The sequence below is a fragment of the Schistocerca americana genome, chromosome 7 (genome assembly GCF_021461395.2).
Source record: "Schistocerca americana isolate TAMUIC-IGC-003095 chromosome 7, iqSchAmer2.1, whole genome shotgun sequence".
NCBI lineage: Eukaryota > Metazoa > Arthropoda > Insecta > Orthoptera > Acrididae > Schistocerca > Schistocerca americana.
Genome location: NC_060125.1, coordinates 213,958,641 through 213,976,810, shown reverse-complemented (window position 1 = coordinate 213,976,810; position 18,170 = coordinate 213,958,641). Strand labels below are relative to the sequence as shown.

Here is an 18,170-nt window from a genome sequence, read left to right as displayed (position 1 = left end):
GCATGGGCATCGTGTCTATCTTGGCCACAATAATGCGTTCACTATGCTGTTTGTAGTAGCTACCCGCACTCCTATTTTTTTATTCATTATTAAACCTACTCCTGCATTACCCCTATTTGATTTCATATTTATAACCCTGTATTCACCTGACCAAAAGTCTTGTTCCTCCTGCCACCGAACTTCACTAATTCCCACTGTATCTAACTTTAACCTATCCACTTCCCTTTTTAAATTTTCTAACCTACTTGCCCGATTAAGGGATCTGACATTCCACGCTCCGATCCGTAGAACGCCAGTTTTCTTTCTCCTGATAATGACGTCCTCTTGAGTAGTCCCCGCCCGGAGATCCGAATGGGGGACTATTTTACCTCCGGAATACTTTACCCAAGAAGACGCCATCATCATTTAACCATACAGTAAAGCTGCATGCCCTCGGGAAAAATTACGGCTGTAGTTTCCCCTTGCTTTCAGCCGTTCGCAGCACAGCAAGGCCGTTTTGTTAGTGTTACAAGGCCAGATCAGTCAATCATCCAGACTGTTGCCCCTGCAACTACTGGAAAGGGTGCTGCCCCTCTTCAGGAACCACGCGTTTGTCTGGCCTCTCAACAGATACCCCTCCGTTGTGGTTGCACCTACGGCACGGCCATCTGTATCGCTGAGGCACGCAAGCCTCCCCACCAACGACAAGGTCCATGGCTCATGGGGGTAGGGAAAGGAAGATAAGTAAAACATATTTTGTTTGTAATCATTTCTTTCCAATGACGAGTAGTGAAAGCATGGTCAACACTTATATCTACAATGCACTTCATCTACATCTACATTATTACTCTGCAGTCGCAATTAAGTGCCTGGCAGAGGGATCATCGAACCACCTTCGAGTTATTTGTCTACGTTCCACTCTCGAAAGGCGCACGGGAAAAACGAGCACTTAAATCTTTCTGTGCGAGCCCTGATTTTTCTTATTTCATTGTGATGATGATTATTTCTCCCTATGTAGGTGGGCGCCAAGAGGATATTTTTACAATCGGAGCAGAAAGTTTGTGATTGAAATTTAACGAGAAACGAGAAGATTCTTCTGCAACGAAAAACGCCTTTGTTTTAATAACTGCCATCACGGTTCACGTTTGTTACTCTAATTTACTTTTGATGTCAGTGGCTCTCTCTCCTCATTTCGCGATAATACAAAATGAGCTGTCCTTCTTTCAGCTTTTTCGGTGTCCTCCGGCCGATCCCTCTGACGCGGATTCTACACCGCGCAGCAATACTGCCGAAGATGGCGGACAAGCAAGGTGTAAGCAGTCTCTTTTAGTAGACTTATTGCGCTTTCTAGGCCAATAAATCGCAGTCTTTGGTTCGCTTTTCTCACAAAATTACCTATGGTAAAGTTTCAATTACGTAATTGTAATCTTCAAGTATTTAGTTGAACTTACAGCCTATAGATCTGTGTGATTTACCGTGTAACTGAAATTTAGCCGATTCCTTTCAGTATTCATCTAGATGATTCCAGATGAAGTTAAATATCAACTTTTTCATATACTAATTGAGACCAATTACTACACGGCTCTGGCAGGAATAATGAGTGGGCATCAATTCTAAATGAGCTTGAATGACTGATACTGACATATCTTTGTACGCTATTTCAATACGCTAACAATCACGAATCAGAGTGGCTGGCGAGTTTTGGCGTTCCAGCCTTTTGACAACCTACGACCAGATATTTTCAGCAAGTGGGAAGTCTAGAGTACATATTGACCAGGGCAACCGTCGAACATCATTTGTAGCGAGGTAGCTCTGGACAGCACGGGAAACATTGCTTTGTGTTATCTTGCTGAAACATAAGAATATGAAAGCCTCGAAGATTAGCTCTAACACGCCAGATGGTGTCCATATTACCGGCTATGCAAATCAGAGGTGACTGTGTTGTGTAGTAGATGGTACAGTCACGCCAAGTGCAGAGTCCATATGATAATGAAGAATGCAATCCATGTACAGTCGTTTTCTTCGGAGCTTTCACAAAAGGGATGCATCCGTCATGGTGCTGTATGCACAACTGGGCCTCACTAAAAAGACGTCGTGGTGGCGCAAGGGAACTAGAAGCAAGTGGTGCCCCTCCTGTGCCAATGTGACCGTTGGACGGTACATAGTCGGCACGCACCCCTCCGCTGCCGAGTTAAGGCCAACCCAAACAAAGACCCCCGTACTTAATGTCCGTGGTGCTCCACACATGGTCGCACTGTCCGTGTGGAGACTTACCTTGCTGCAAACAATCGTGACTCAACGTATTTAACGTAGCTGTATTGTGCTTCTGAGCCAAAAATGGTTCAAATGGCTCTAAGCACTATGGGGCTTAACATCTAAGGTCATCAGTCCCATAGACTTAGAACTGCTTAAACCTAACTAACCTAAGGACATCACACACATCCATGCCCCGGGGCAGGATTCGAACCTGCGACCGTAGCAGCAGCACGGTTCCGGACTGAAGCGTCTAGAGCCGCTCGGCCACAGCGGCCGGCCCTTCTGAGCCCATCGATTTCAATCTGCTATGGCAGTCTTTGGATTCCGAACAACACTAACATAGATATTACAGAAAGATAAACCACGAGTGTGATAGGCCACAAGCTCCCACTCTTGAATTTCGACGTGCGCTGGTAAACTTGTCTCCATCTTTCCACAAAAAGCCAATATTTAGATTGGACTTCTGAGTGTGATATCAACTACTGAATATTTTTTTATGTACAGAATGTAGGTGGGCGTAAACCCTAACTAATTTTTGTGGTTTTACTGAAACGCTAATCATGTGAATGCCATTATTACGTATCTTGCACACAGTCTCCATAGTGGTCCACTCTTACTAAGGAGGAGTGTGTTAACAGCGGGGAGGACTGTCGGAAAAGGTCACAGTACATGGAATACCTTCTCAAACATGTGACTGGCCTGCAGACATTACGTTGTCCGAGACATTTACTGTTCATATGAGACAAAAGTAAAGCTCTACACCAATACTGTTTACTACATGGCACTTTGGACTAATGTCACGTGTTGTTATATGCACTGAAGATGACTATGTCGCCGGCTGCGGTGGTCTCGCGGTTCTAGGCGCTCAGTCCGGAACCGCGCGACTGCTACGGTCGCAGGTTCGAATCCTGCCTCGGGCATGGATGTGTGTGATGTCCTTAGGTTAGTTAGGTTTAAGTAGTTCTAGGGGACTGATGACCTCAGAAGTTAAGTCCCATAGTGCTCAGAGCCATTTGAACCATTTGATGACTATGTAAAAGTTGAAATCTACATGTGCTGCAATAAAACGATGGATTTTGTGATCGATTGCTGTTCTTTTCTTGATACGCTGCGTACAGTGGGATCACAAGGATTTCAGTCTGATCAAATATAATTTCTGTCCCTCCTCCCCCCACCTCAACAAATACTACCATCAGATCCCTTAAACACCATGAGGTATGTTCTTGGGGACGCAGTTTTCATCTGAACCCACAAATCATCAACGGTGGTTGCTAGACGAATAACCATATTAGAGACATAGTTGATAGATGTCAGACAAGTGTGCAATGTTACTAAAGCGGTGACCCTAGTAAATTTGGTATGTGGATTTGCCTGAATGGGAGGCATGATCTCAGTCTCTAAAGCCCTCTACCTGCAGTAGTAATTGCAGTGATTGCCCTCAAGCTGTAGAAGTCGAGGTATTATCTCGTATCAAAGGTGCCTGAAATAATCACGATTGGTTTTCGTGCACCATGACTTTTAACATATGGTCACGCTGTCACCATGGTAACATCCAATACACACACCACTATTGATTATGGAGAAGCTGAGGCATTATTCTTCCGAAAACTTCAGATTTCGCTACTACGTGCCCATTGCAGTCTGAAAAAAAAAAAAAAGGTTCAAATGGCTCTGAGCACTATGGGACTTAACTTCTGAGGTCATCAGTCTCCTAGAACTTAGAACTACTTAAACCTAACTAACCTAAGGACATCAGACTCATTCATGTCCGAGGCAAGATTCGAATCTGCGGTCGCGCGGTTCCAGACTGTAGCGTCTGGAACTGCTCGGCCACCTCGGCCGGCTGCAGTCTGAAGCATTAGTGGTTTCATAATAAAGGAAGCTGATGCAATGGAATGTGTGTCACCATTCCAGTGCATAATGGATGGTGCAGAACCGTCAGCACTTCCTCTGGAGTACTCCAAGGTCGACTCACTATGTACACAAACGTGGATGGCCAGCATCATAAGAGGAAGATTTGTTTACAGTTACTGACCTAGTACACGCTTGGCGCTGCTGTCCAATGATCCTAAAACACGTAGCTCTTGTAGCTGCATCTCTTGCAGCAGATGTCACATTTCGGGAAAGTTGTTTCGCTCAGGACAGCCCTTCTGCTCCGTCAAGACTCACCAATGAAACTAATCCATTTTGATTCTGAAGTAACTTAAAATAGTTTCGGCTACTACATGAAATGGTTTGGTATTCTCAGTCGCTTTCACTGCCGATCTCTTTCCTTGTAATTAATTTACCATCTATCTTTGAGTAATTCAAGTTGTCGTGTTTGGCTTCTCTTTTAGAGATTTTCGCTGCATTACTAATATCTTTCGAAAGTCTGGACCACCTCTTATTTGTGCCTTGTGAGGGATCGATTCCGTGAAATAATTTTGCCAAGCCTGATATGAGAGCTCTGCTCAACTTGGTCTTCGATAGTTTCTTTGAAAAGAATTTTTAAGTAACTGAGGTATCAAAGTCGATTTACCAGGTCCAAATAACTTGATACAGATAATTTTTTTCATACACATGGAAATTCTCCAGTTGATATTAATTAAAGCACTGATACAAATTCGCGATAACTTAAGAGATACTTCGTCCTGGAAAAATCCAAGTCCTGATTTGTAATGTAATCTATTATGAGCTGCCAGCTGTGTTTTAATGTGTGGTTGTATGGAATGGTCTGACGGTAAACTAGTGATCTTAATTTTTGTTGCTAGCAAAACAAGAGCAAAAATGGGAGTTAAATATATTTAATAATTCCTATTTCTTGTTGTTATCGCATATTCTGATGATTGTATCGTACCCCTAAGTGCAATGACCACACTGTGTTTAATTAAAGTGTGAGGAATTTTTGTCCTGAAAACAAGTAAAGCAATTTCTTTATCCTGATGCCACACAGTATGTCCCTATGGAGATGAACACAGTGTTTACGAGTACCTCATATAACTTTCTCAATCTATTGTCTGATGCATCTGAAAATGACCTGGGAAGCTTGAAGTAAAAAAGAGAATTTAAACATTTGGATTTATCAAAGTTAATTGTACATGAAGGAAGTTTAATTGCGTAGCAGAAAATGTTCTTAAATGCTACTGTCCGTTACGAAATTATGCAAACCTGACAGTGATCAGCGTGGGGAGAGGGTGCCGCTATGGGAACAAGGGAAAGGATATTATAAGCTTATCCATGATCCAACGTGCTGAACCAGAGGGAATCTTTGGTGAGAGCAAAGAACACGAGTCAAACTTGTCATGACTCCTTCACAGAAATCTGCGCTGCTAATAAACTTAAAATTTGGTTAACGGATTTGCACGGGACGAAAGAGAAAAACTGATGTGAATTACAGTCATTGAAACAAGAGAACCATCATTCAGTTTAACTTAAACTATGGTGGTCTAAAGACTTAGCTTACGACACACGTGGCAAAGACTTCATCAATTCGGAAAGAACTTGGTGCAAAGCATTGGTACTGCTAACCAGTTCTAATCACGAACTAACGGTACGCAAGTAAGCAGTTACATTGTGTCTCACCATCGCTGCCTCGTCGTACAGCTCTGCAGTGTGTCCGTACCGGTCCACATCTCCAACGCCTCCAGCTTGTAGCATATCTCACCTTCAACTGCCCTCATTCGCTCCTCTACACCCGCGAGAGGATGCACTTTTTGGAGAACCTCCCGGCCAATCACAGCTCTAGCTTCGGGCCGCAATACGACGTCCCAATCGGCTCAAGTCCAAAACGCGCCGTGTGTAGCCGTTGTTCGGGTATCGAAAGCTCTCGAAACTTCTACTGCGAGCTTCCTGCGAGTAATGGAAAGACACGTCCACGAATTAGCGGGGCAGATCGTTCCACCTACCTGCCCAGAGTCTACGTACGCAAAGAGTGCGGCGGTGTCCTCTGCCACCATCTCTGTCCTTGTTCTTCGATTCCTTCCCTTGCTATAATTATGTGTATTCCACCGGTTTTGCCCTACTTTTCTATGCTTGGAGAGAACAGAATATTCTCATTAGCCCACAGCCAAAATAAGAGAATGAATTTCATGCAAGACAGGGTGTCCATGAAATAGAAGCTGCTGATCATAAAGGGTAAGTCAGAAGTAAAGCACATACTCCACAAACCACTTCTTGTAGGTATTGGTCTGTGTAGAAAATGATAAATATGGCGTATGAAAATGATAAAATACCGTATCTAGATGATAAGCTATATCCTAATGGGAGGTGTACTCAGATAAACGCACATCTTTCACTATTTTTAAAGTGAAATCTTTTGCTGTATACACTGCTGGGCAAACGAAGTGAAGCACCGGGGAGGGAGGCGGAAATCGAAATGGAACTTCATGGCTTAAGAGGATCTGTGACTTTATTTCAGTGATTACAATATCAAGTCAAATTTACAAATAACTTAGCAGTACGAGCCCGCTTATCAGTATGACGCTCCCACCTACCCCTCTGGCCTAGATGCATGCGCTGATTCGGCTGGAACTGGTGTCATAAAGCCTCTGTACCCTCTCGTGAGGCAATCTGGCTCACGACTGTTGTAGCTGGTACTTGATATCCTGGATACTGGCACTGAGACGGTCTTGACATCCAATCTAGTCCCACATATGTTTCGTCAGGGACAGATCTGTGGACCTCACTGCTCTCTGGACTATCTCAGCATCATGCAGGCAGTTCATAGAGACAAGTGCCATGTGTGGACGAGCGTTGGCCTGTTGGAAAATGGTTCTACTGTCAGGACGCAGAATGTTCCTGACATACCGTTGCGGCCTCAGAGTTCCCTCAATCACTACAAGTCGTGACATGTCTTCCCACACCATTGTACCAAGAGTAAGCCTCTCCAAAACGTTGGAAGAATGGGACCTCCTCCTGGATCGCCACCATACTATTCGACGATCGTCATCTGGGGTACTTCAGAACCTTAATTCGTCGCTCAACACGATGTGATGCCATTCATCAGCAGTCCACGCTTCACGGTCACGACTCTACTCCAAACGCAGCCGTTTATGTTGTGAAGCTAATGGCAGCGTACACTTTGGATGGGAAGTCAATAGGACATCGTAGTCTCCAACCAATGGTGCAGGACGATACAGAATGTTGAACAGTGCCCATTACTTGTTCTCGGATGTCGGATGCAAATGTGAAGGGATCATGATGCTCTTGGTGGGTAATACCGTCTCTTGTGGTGTTCAGATATGTTTAAGCAGAACCTTGACGACAAGTAAGCCTGCCCTCACATTTCCTTGCAGTCCAAAATCAGACCACTGTCACATCCAAACGACTCACAAATCTGGATCTTACGCTATTCGTCCGCTGGCCAAATGGAGACCAACAATGAAGCGCCTTTCAAACTCTGTCAGGCGCTGATATAACTGTCTCACACGAGTATGCGGCACCTTCCTCCCCCTTCATAGTGGTCATTCGGCATCTGATGCTTTTCACATCACTTGTATACCCTACCAGGCCAGGTAACATCACTAAACATGAGAAGCACCGATGAACTCTTGTGACCATTCTGGCTGTCACAGTGAATTTGCAACTTTAATCATTCACGTGCCCGCCAATGGTGTGTACTAGCACGAAATGACATTAACGTTCGATCATGTCTTCTCGGTGGTTCACTTTTTCGTCAGGCAGTGTAGACATGGTGTTCAAAAGGCTAAAACTCAAAGATATTGCGACTGAGTCAACAAGTAATGTTTTTAGTTAGGCAGCCTGGTGTCAGAAATGCGTTTAGAGAGAGCACTAAGCATGCCCAAGTACACAGAGAAACAGTACCTTTTCCAACATCGTTAAACTTAATTTGATTTGATGTACCTAATGTTGTAACGTCTTGTTGTTCGCATTGAACCAGCTCGGTTGGCCCTGGTGTTTGTTGCAAAATCAGGATGAGCACCATCAGCGCATACTTTCAGCAATCGGTGGATCAGCAAGGGAGGACCCCTAAATTGGCTTGCAACATCCACGGGCCTTATCCCACCAGCCTTCTTTCTCTGGGGCTGCACAAAAACAAAAATGTATTCTTGCACTGAAGTTAGCGGTGCTCCTTTTGAACATTTAGTCTTAACAATAAAGGACTGAAACACATTGTGTCATTGTCAATCACAACCAGTAACCTCCTGGACCAGTAATCTCCTGGTTACTCAGTACTCACTCAGTATGCATTTTCAAGACCTGATTGCTTTACAAAATGTGTTTGTTGTCATCTCCATCATGATATCTGCCCGTTTGTGCACTGAATTTTTGAACATCCTGTATATCTGGTTTCCGAAGAAAACACAACAGGTGCTCTGCTGTTCTTAATCTAGACAAACGACTGAAGGGACTGTATAATCAGCCCCCCTTAGATTGTTTGCAGATGATGCTGAGAGTTTACCGACTCATAAAGTGTTCAGAAGATGAAATAGATTTATAAAATAATTTAGACAAGATTCGATAAGTGGTAACTGGGCATGAACAATGGTTCAAATGGCTCTAAGCACTATGGGACTTCACATCTGAAGTCATCAGTCCCCTAGACTTATAACTACTTAAACCTAACTAACCTAAGGACATCACACACATCCATGCTTGCAGGATTCGAGCCTGCGACCGTAGCAGCAGCGCGGCTCCGGACTGAGGCGCCTAGAACCGCTCGGCCAGGCCTGAACAATAAAAAGTGCGAGGTCTTCCACATGATCCCTAAGATCACGGTTACGCGATGAATCACAAAAATTTTAATGTTATTGATTCAACTAAATACCAAGGGATCACAAGCACGACCAACTTTAAATGGCATAGTCACACAGAAAATGTTGGGCAGAAGGCGAAAAAAAGACTGTTTTATTGGCAGAATATTTAGAAAGAGGAATAAATGTACGCTTATTCGCTCTCTTATGGATAGTATTGTGCGATATGGAATCCTCTCCATAAGGGGCTGACGAAGGACGCTGAAAAAGTTCAAAGAAGGGCAGCTCGTTTTTTATTTTCACAAAATGGAGGAGAGAGCGTAACGGATATGACAAGCGAGATGTGGTGACCGTCATTAAAACAAAGGCGTATTTTGTAGCGTCAAAATCTTTTCACAAAATTATAATTATCAACTCGCTCCTTGGAATTTCAAAATACTTTATTGATTTCTACATAGAGAGAAATGAATTACATGGCAAAATAGCAGTTTGCACAGAAAGATTTAGGTGTTCATTTTTCTTACGTGCTATTGGAGAGCGGGACTGTAGAAAAATAGTCTAAATCAACCTCTGGTACACTCTCAAGTGCTAAATGCGCAGTAATCATAGATGTAGATATAGGTGAAGTACTATTGCGCCAGGCGTTTCGTTCTTCCAAATCAAACTCCAGCGGATTTTACCACGTTCGCCTTTGACGTATTTCTTTTCGTTGCCGTGATAAGATTTTAGCGTTAACTGAAAAGCTACTCTCCACAGACAAAGCGAAAATTTCTACCTCGATTACGTCCTCGCACTGTGTGAGCCACTAGCCCGCGGGCGACGCCGCCGGCAGCGCGGCAATCACGGCACATCAGAGGGACACAAATGTCCGCAATATGTGTGCACACGCTAGACGGTGTGCGCTAATGGAATAGTAACAGTCTGCCGTGCTGCTAGACCCCCCCCTGCCCCTCCTACCTAGTCCTCTCTCCTAGCTAATAGCCTTGGTTCCGCTTACGCGGTTCGCTCCTCAGCATCGCATTCCATGATCTCTGCGAAGTATAGGAATTCTGTTGCGTCTACACCTTTCATTATTCTGAAGCATTTATTGTAAAGACATGAAAGGGTTGTTGGAAACGAGCACTGTATGCCAGGTATGTCTTGTAGCGATGAAAACAGCACCATTACATTTATACTTAAGCTTTGAATCGTAAAATTGTCGATTATTTTGTGAGAATAAACGTTTGTTAGTAAGATGTCAAGACAATAAATCGCATGGAATATTGTCACACATCTCACTTTTAGTAATGTACTTGTAATGTTATCCATACGCAAATACTGTAGAAAATAAAAATAATAAAATAATTTATAATCTTACTCATTTTTTTGTCTTTTTTGAAGGTAATAGTCACCTTCTCAACATCGCAACAATAGCTGTTTAATCAAATAAATAAAATAAAGTGACGTCACAGACTCGTGTAATACAAGAAAAAGGTGAATTAAAAATAATATTTTGCGTATTTTATTAATTAAAAAAATTTACTCATATGTATCCAAATAAGAGTGTAATCCTTTACAACATTTGTGTTAGATGCGTAAGATGGTGAGCTGAAATAGCTGCATTTAATTTTCATCACATGACAACTATAAGCGCATCTTTTCCTGGAGATGAAAGCGCATATGAGTACATAATAGTGATTCAGAATGAGTTTCACACATGTGAAATCCATAGGTTACAGAACTTTCAGAAGTTAATAATGTAGATCAGTCAACTACAACTGATATTTTGATAAAAAATAAATTTGAATATGACTGTACTATATATCTGTATACTGGCATAAAACAATTGACCCAAAACACGTCACAGGAATAAACAGTAGACGATATGCAGCTGGAAACACCGTTTACAGTTGTATGGAGTTAGTTTAGTCCAGAGTGCCGTTCTACTAACCAGAGTTCTCCAAGAGAGATTTCCATATCACAATTTTTGAACCAGAAATCGTTGCCAGGATTCTCATGTGTAATATCATATTTACACTGAGATACTTGAAATGTCGTTTCCTATGTGTACGGCGCTTGTTTCTGCTTTCACTAATGGAGAGACAGTTTTGTCTGAAATCTATGTAGACGCATTAATTATTAGCTGTAAAGTGCGGCTGAACGGTGAGGAACTTGTTGATATATGAAACAGATTGCAGCTGTGACCAAAATTTCCCAATCTACTTCTAGATACACAGAAGAGCCAAAGAAACTGGCAGACCTGCCTAGCATCGCGCAGGGCCCCCGCGAGCACGCAGAAATGCCGCAACACGACGTGGCATTGACCCGACTAATGTCTGAAATAGTACTGGAGGGAATTGATACAATGAATTCTGCAGTGCTGTCCATAAATCCCTAACGGTACCAGAGGGTGGATATTTCTTCTGAACAGCACGTTGCAAAGCATAGTGGATGTACTCAACAATGTTCATGTCTGGGGAGTTTCGTGGCCAACAAAAATGTTTAAACTCTGTTCCTGGAGCCACTCTGTAGCAATTCTGGACGTGTGAGGTGTCGAATTGTCCTGCTGGAATTGCCCAAGTCCGTCGGATGCAAGTGATCAGACTGGATGCTTACGTACGTGTCACCTGTCAGAGTCGTATCTAGACGTATCAGGAGTCCCGTATCACTCCAACTGCACACGCCCCAAGCCATTACAGTGCCTCCACCAGCTTGAACAGTCCCCTGCTGACATGCAGGGTCCACGGATTCATGAGGATGTCTCCTTACCCGTACACGTCCGTCCCCTCGATAAATTTAAATGAGACTCGTCCGACCAGTCAACATGTTTCCAGTTGTCAACGGTCCAATGTCGGTGTTGACGGGCCCAGACGAGGCGTAAAGCTTTGCGTCGTGCAGTTATCAAGGGTACACGAGAGAGCCTTCGGCTCCGAAAGCCCATATCAATGATATTTCGTTGAATGGTTCGCACGCTGACACTTGTTGATAGCCCAGCATTGAAATCTGCAGCAATTTGCGGAACGGTTATACTTCTGTCACGTTAAACGATTCTCTTCAGTCGTAGCAGGTTCCGTTCTTGCAGGATCTTCTTTCGGCCGTAGCGATGTCGGAGATATGATGTTTTCCCTGATTCGTTATATTCACGGTACACGCTTGATATGGTCGTACGGGAAAATCCCCACTTCATCATTCCTCGGAGATGCCATGTCCCATCGCTCGTGCGCCGCCTATAACAACGCGTTCAAACTCACTTAAATCTTGATAAACTGCCATTGTAGCAACAGTAACCGATCTAACAACTGTGCGAGATACTTCATGTCTTATATAGGCGTTGCCGACCGCATCGCCGTATTCTGCCTGTTTACATATCTCTGTATTTGAATACGCATGCCTATACCAGTTTCTTTGGCGCTTCAGTGTACATCATTCTGAATCTGCTTACTCATCTCTTGGTCTTCCTTTACAATTTTTACCTCCACGCTTCCCTGCAGTACTAAACTGGTGATTCCTTGATGCCTCAGGATGTGTCCTACCAATCGATCCCATCTTCGAGTCAGGTTGTACCAAAAATTTCTCTTCTCCCCAATTCCGTTCAGTACCTCCTCATTAGTTATGTGGTCTACCCATCTAACCTTCAGCATTCTTCTGTAGGACCATATTTCAAAAGCTTCTGTTCTCTTCTTGTCTAAACTGTTTATCGTCCATGTTTCACTCTCATACATGGCTACACTCCGTACAAATACTTTCAGAAACGACTTCCTGACACGTAAATCTATACTCAATGTTAACAAATTCCTCTTCTTCACAAAAGCTTTTCTTGCCATTGCCTGTCTACATTTTATATCCTCTCTACTTTCGCCATCATCAGTTACTCGTTTTTTGCTGCCCAAATAGCAAAATTACTCTACTACTCTAAGTGTCTCATTTCCTAATCTAGTTCCTTCAGCATTACCTGATTTAATTCTACCTCATTCAATTATGCTAATTTTTCTTTTGCTGATGTTCATCTTATATCCTCCTTTCAAGACACTGTCCATTCCGTTAAACTGCTCTTCCAAATCCTTTGCTGTCTCTGACAGAATTACAGAGTCAGCGACGAACCTCAGAGTTTACATTTCTTCTCCCTGGACGTAAATTCCTACTCAATTTTTTTTTTTTTTTTTTTTTTTTTTTTTTGCCTCTACTGCTTGCTCAATATACAGACCGAATAACATCGAGGATGGGCAACAGCCCTGTCTCACTCCCTTCTCAACCACTGCTTCCCTTTCGTACCACTCGACTCTTATAACTTCTGCCTAGTTTCTGTACAAATTGTAAATACCTTTTCGCTCCCTGTATAATTACCCATGCCACCTTCAGAATTTGAAAGAGTATTCCAGTCAACATTGTCAAAAATCTTTCTCTAAGTATACAAATGCTATAAACGTATATTTGCCTTTCCTTCTATGAGAATTCGTAGAGTCAGTATTGTGTCGCATGTTCCCACATTTCTCCGGAATCCAAACTAATCTTTCCCGAGGTCGGCTTTACCATTTTTTCTATTCTTCTCTAAAGAATTCGTGTTAGTATTTTGCAACCGTGATTTATTAAACTGATAGTTCGGCAATTTTCACATCTGTCAGCTCCTGCTTTCTTTGGAACAGGAACTGTTATATTCTTCTTGAAGTCGAAGGGTATTTCGCATGTCTCATACATCTTGCTCACCAGATGGTAGAGTTTTGTCGTGGCTGGCTCTCCCAAGCCTATCAGTAGCCGTAATGCAATGTTGTCTTCTCCCGGGGCTTTGTTTCGGCTTAAGCAATACAGTGCTTTGTCAAATTCTTCCCGCAGTATCAAATCTCCCTTCTCATCTTCATCTACGTCCATTTTCATAATACTGCCCTCAAGTAAATATCCTTCCACCCTTCTGCTTAGCCTTCTTAGCTTAGCACTGGTTTTCTATTTGAGCTCTTGATTTTCATACAGGTGGTTCTCTTTTCTCCAAAGGTCTCTTTAATTTTACTGTAGGCAGCATCTTTCTTACCCCTAGTGATATATGTTTCTATATCCTTACATTTGTCCTTCAGCCGCCCTTTTTCATGTCATGTCGACTTCATTTTTTAGACGTTTGCACTCCGTTTCGCCTGCTTAACTTTTTGCAATTTTTATGTTTCCTCATTTCATCGATTAAATTCAATATTTCTTGTGTTACTCAAGGATTTCTAGTAGCCCTCGTCTTTTTACCTACTTCATCCTCTGCTGCCTTCACTGTTTCATCTCTCAAAGCTATCTACTGTATTTTTTTCCCAAGTTCCTGTCAATCGTTCCCTAATGCTCCTTCTGAAACTCTCTACAACATTTGGTTCTCTCAATTTATTCCGGTCCCATCTCCTCGAATTCCTACCGTTTGCAGTTTCTCGAGTTTTAATCTGCAGTTCATACCGAATAAACTGTGGTCTGACATCTGCCACTGCAAATCTCTTACAATTTAAAACGTTCTTCCGAAATCTCTGTCTTACCATTATATAATCAACCCCCCCCCCCCCCCCCCCCTCCTCGTGTCACCACGTCTCTTCCATGTATACAACCTTCTTTCATCTTCTTAAGCCAAGTGTTAGCTATGACTGAATTATGCTCTGTGCAAAACTCTACCAGGCGGCTTCCTCTTGCATTCCTTACCCCCATTCCATATTCCCCTACCACTTTTCCTTCTCTTCCTTTTATTAGTATAGAATTCCAGTCCCCTATGACCATTAAATTTTCGTCTCCCGTAACTTAGACAAGCAATATGGCCCGACTCGAAAGGGTTCAAGTTCCCAGAAGACTCATAAAACTGACACAGAAATGCACCCAGGAGACAACATGCATGGTGAAAGTAAATGGAAACATATCAAAGAAGTTCAAGGTGAGGACTGGAGTACGACAAGGAGACTGCCTCTCCCCTCTTCTGTTTAACCAGCTAATGGATAGAGCCCTGAGAGAGGTAGCAAGCCTAGAGAGAGGAATAAAGCTCGGAAGAAGGATCAACACCCTGGCCTATGCGGATGGTGTGGTTTTAATAGCAGAGGTAGAGCAAGACCTGGTTCAGATTACAAGAACTTTAATGGACGAGGCAATGAGAGCAGGCCTGAATTTGAATATGGATAAGACAAAATACCTCGTAGTTAGCAGAGAAAATGATGACAGATCCCTGAAGGTGGAGGACAAAGCCTTTGAAAGCGTAGAATACTTTAAATATCTTGGGGCTATACTCACTGAAAGGAACGACATAGACCAGGAAACTACCGCACGAATACAAGCAGGAAACAGGCTGGTCTGGGAAAGCTATTACAGTCCCTGCTTCTATCGAGATCCTCAAAGATCAGGATCTACAAGACAATAACCCCGTAGTCTTATATGGAGCAGAGACCTGGACCATCATCCAAAAGATTGAAGGAAAACTCCTGACATTTGAGAATGCCATCCTCAGACAGATTTTTGGACCAGTGGAGGATGGAGATGAATGGAGGAAAAGAAAGAACTGTGAATTGCAGGAGCTATACAAGTCTATGGACATCGTGGCAGTGATAAAAGAAAGAAAAGTGAAGTGGTATGGACACGTAATGCGACGAGAAGGCCAGCTCATCAGGCAGGTAGTGGAGGAAGATACTAGAGGCAAAAGACCACGGGGAAGATCACGACTGCGATGGATTGATCAGGTCAGAGAGGATATGAGTCCGCTGGGGCTGTCTGAAGAAGAATACATGGTCCGAGGACGTTGGACGAGGCTGATTGGTGAGGCAAAAGACCGACTGCGGTTTTTGTGGCCAGCACAGTAGTAGTAGCAGTTAACTATCTGAATAATTTCTTTTATCTCATGATACATTTCATCAATCTCTTCATCATCTGCGGAGCTAGTTGGTATATAAACTTGTACTACTGTGATAAACGTGGGCTTCGTGTCTATCTTGGCTACAATAATGCGTTCACAGTGCTGCTCTTAGTAGCTTATCGGCGTTCCTATTTTTTTATTCATTATTAAACCTACTCCTGCATTACCCTTGTTTGATTTTTTATTTATAACCCTCCATTCACCTGTGTAAAAGTCTTGTTCCTCCTGCCACCGAACTTCACTAATTCCCACTATTTCTAATTTTAACACATCCACTTCCCTTTTTAATTTTTCTAACCTACCTGCCCGGTTAGGGGATCTGACATTCCACTCACCGATCCGTACGACGCGTCCTGATAGCGACGTTGTCCTGAGCAGTCCCCGCCTGGAGATCCGAATGGGGGACTATTTTATCTCCGAAATATTTTACCCAAGAGGATGCCATCAGTATTCAACTGTACAGTAGAGCTGAATGCCCTCTGGAAAAATTACGGCCGTAGTTCCCCTTGCTTTCAGCCGTTCGCAGTACCAGCACAGCAAGGCCGTTTTGATTGATGTTACAAGGCCAGATCAGTCAATCGTCCAAACCGTTAACCAATGTACTGAACAGTAAGATATGAAGTCTCCATACTCTTCGTTCAGTTCCATTGACAACTGTTACAATTGACAACGCAATAAGGGGTTGGGGGTTGTTTGGGGGAAGAGACCAAACAGCGAGGTCATCGGTCTCTTCGGATAAGGGAAGGAAGTCGGGGCCATGCCCTTTCAAAGGAGCCATCCCGGCATCTGCCTATAGCGATTTAGGGAAATCACGGAAAACCTAAATCAGGATGGCCGGACGCGGGATTGAACCGCCGTCCTCCCGAATGCAAGTCCAGTGTGCTAACCACTGCGCCACCTCGCTCGGTAACGGAATAAGGAGCGACTTCAGAAATTTTACTATTCGTATCACAAATTTCTTCACGTGATCCATACCTGAAAATTTATCGCAAAATGTTTCTTGATGTACAGAGAAATGTATCCTGTCGATTGTTATAATTTTTTGCTCATTCATTCTCAACTCAAACTTTAAATTCTTTTTGCATGGTATTGTGATGTCGTTCCATAGCAAATATGCAGTACCCGTTGCTTATGCAGAATGACAATTCTCCTCCCACTCATTTGTCATTCGTATACATTTTAAGGAATTTGATAGATCACTAGATTTCCTCTTTTTGTGAAAACAATCACGCGACCTGTGAACGTACTTCATACCACGAACAAATAGCGAAGAGTGAACAGTATTGACATGATGTGTTTCGCCTAAAAACAAATGTCACACCGCAATGCTTAATGAGATGTCGCACTGTTTCAGATACTTCCAAGAAGGACCGCGCAAAGCCGTGTGACAGGCCGGGCCTTGGCCCACACATGCTACACGCGTGAAGTTTGACATGCTGTGGTCTAGACCACTGCGGCATTCAACATCTTGCATCATGCGACGAGAGGCAGAGCACTGGCTCGACCGACCGCGCTTTTCGCCTCCACTCAGCTACTATCCATTTCTATGTTGACGAGGCGTGACATTATTATCTGGTCCCTCTCGGGTAGGAACTTTTTATGACCACTAGTCTCACGCCATGTTACATGGCTGCGAGCACCATTCACTGTGTACACTTTGGACAGTCCGCATTGATACACCAACAAACATGGCACCTTCACTCACGATATGCTCATGCAAAGTCCAAACACAATAGCTCCATTCTGCCATTGTGTCACGCCTCCATGTTGACTTAACTTACTGTGTTGATTCCATTCAACTGACTGGCCAATTTAGACCGGTTGACTACCATTACTTAGTCAATGATGTAGAGTGAAGTGACTGGTCCACACAAGTTTACGCATCTTACAATGCTAATGAACGTTAGTTGGACAATCTTTTCTTTTTTTACATCTGCTCTACATCGAAGGATAGTCTCATTACTTTTGGTTCCTTCCCTCATTCAGAACCAGTATTATTTTGTATTTACTGACTTGTTTACTCCTGTCATATTACATTTTCAGCCTGTTACTTAAGTGGAGCCGGCAGCATATAGTTTGCAGCATAGACACACCTGCCTTTACGTGACAGTTTAAAAATAATACACAAGAGTGTGTAAATAAAATGTACGGGATACAACAAAAAAGTACGCCCAAACATTCATGAGACATTCTTCATGAGCCGCGCTGAGTGGTCGCGCGGTTTGAGGCGCCATGTCACGGATTACGCGACCGCTCCCATCGGAGGTTCGAGTTCTCCCTCGGGCATAGGTGTGTGTGTATGTGTGTATGTTGTTCTTAGCATAAGTTAGTTTAAGTAGGATGTCAGTCTAGGGATCGATGACCTCAGTAGTTTGGTCCCTTGGGAATTCACAAACATATGAACACATTCTTCA

General features: G+C 43.2%; 1 protein-coding gene across 1 annotated transcript in view; it reads right to left on the bottom strand.

Moving 5' to 3' along the window:
- Positions 1 to 18,170, bottom strand: part of LOC124622846 (lipase 3-like) — a 214,555-nt gene that overhangs the window by 72,932 nt on the left and 123,453 nt on the right. The window lies entirely within an intron of this gene.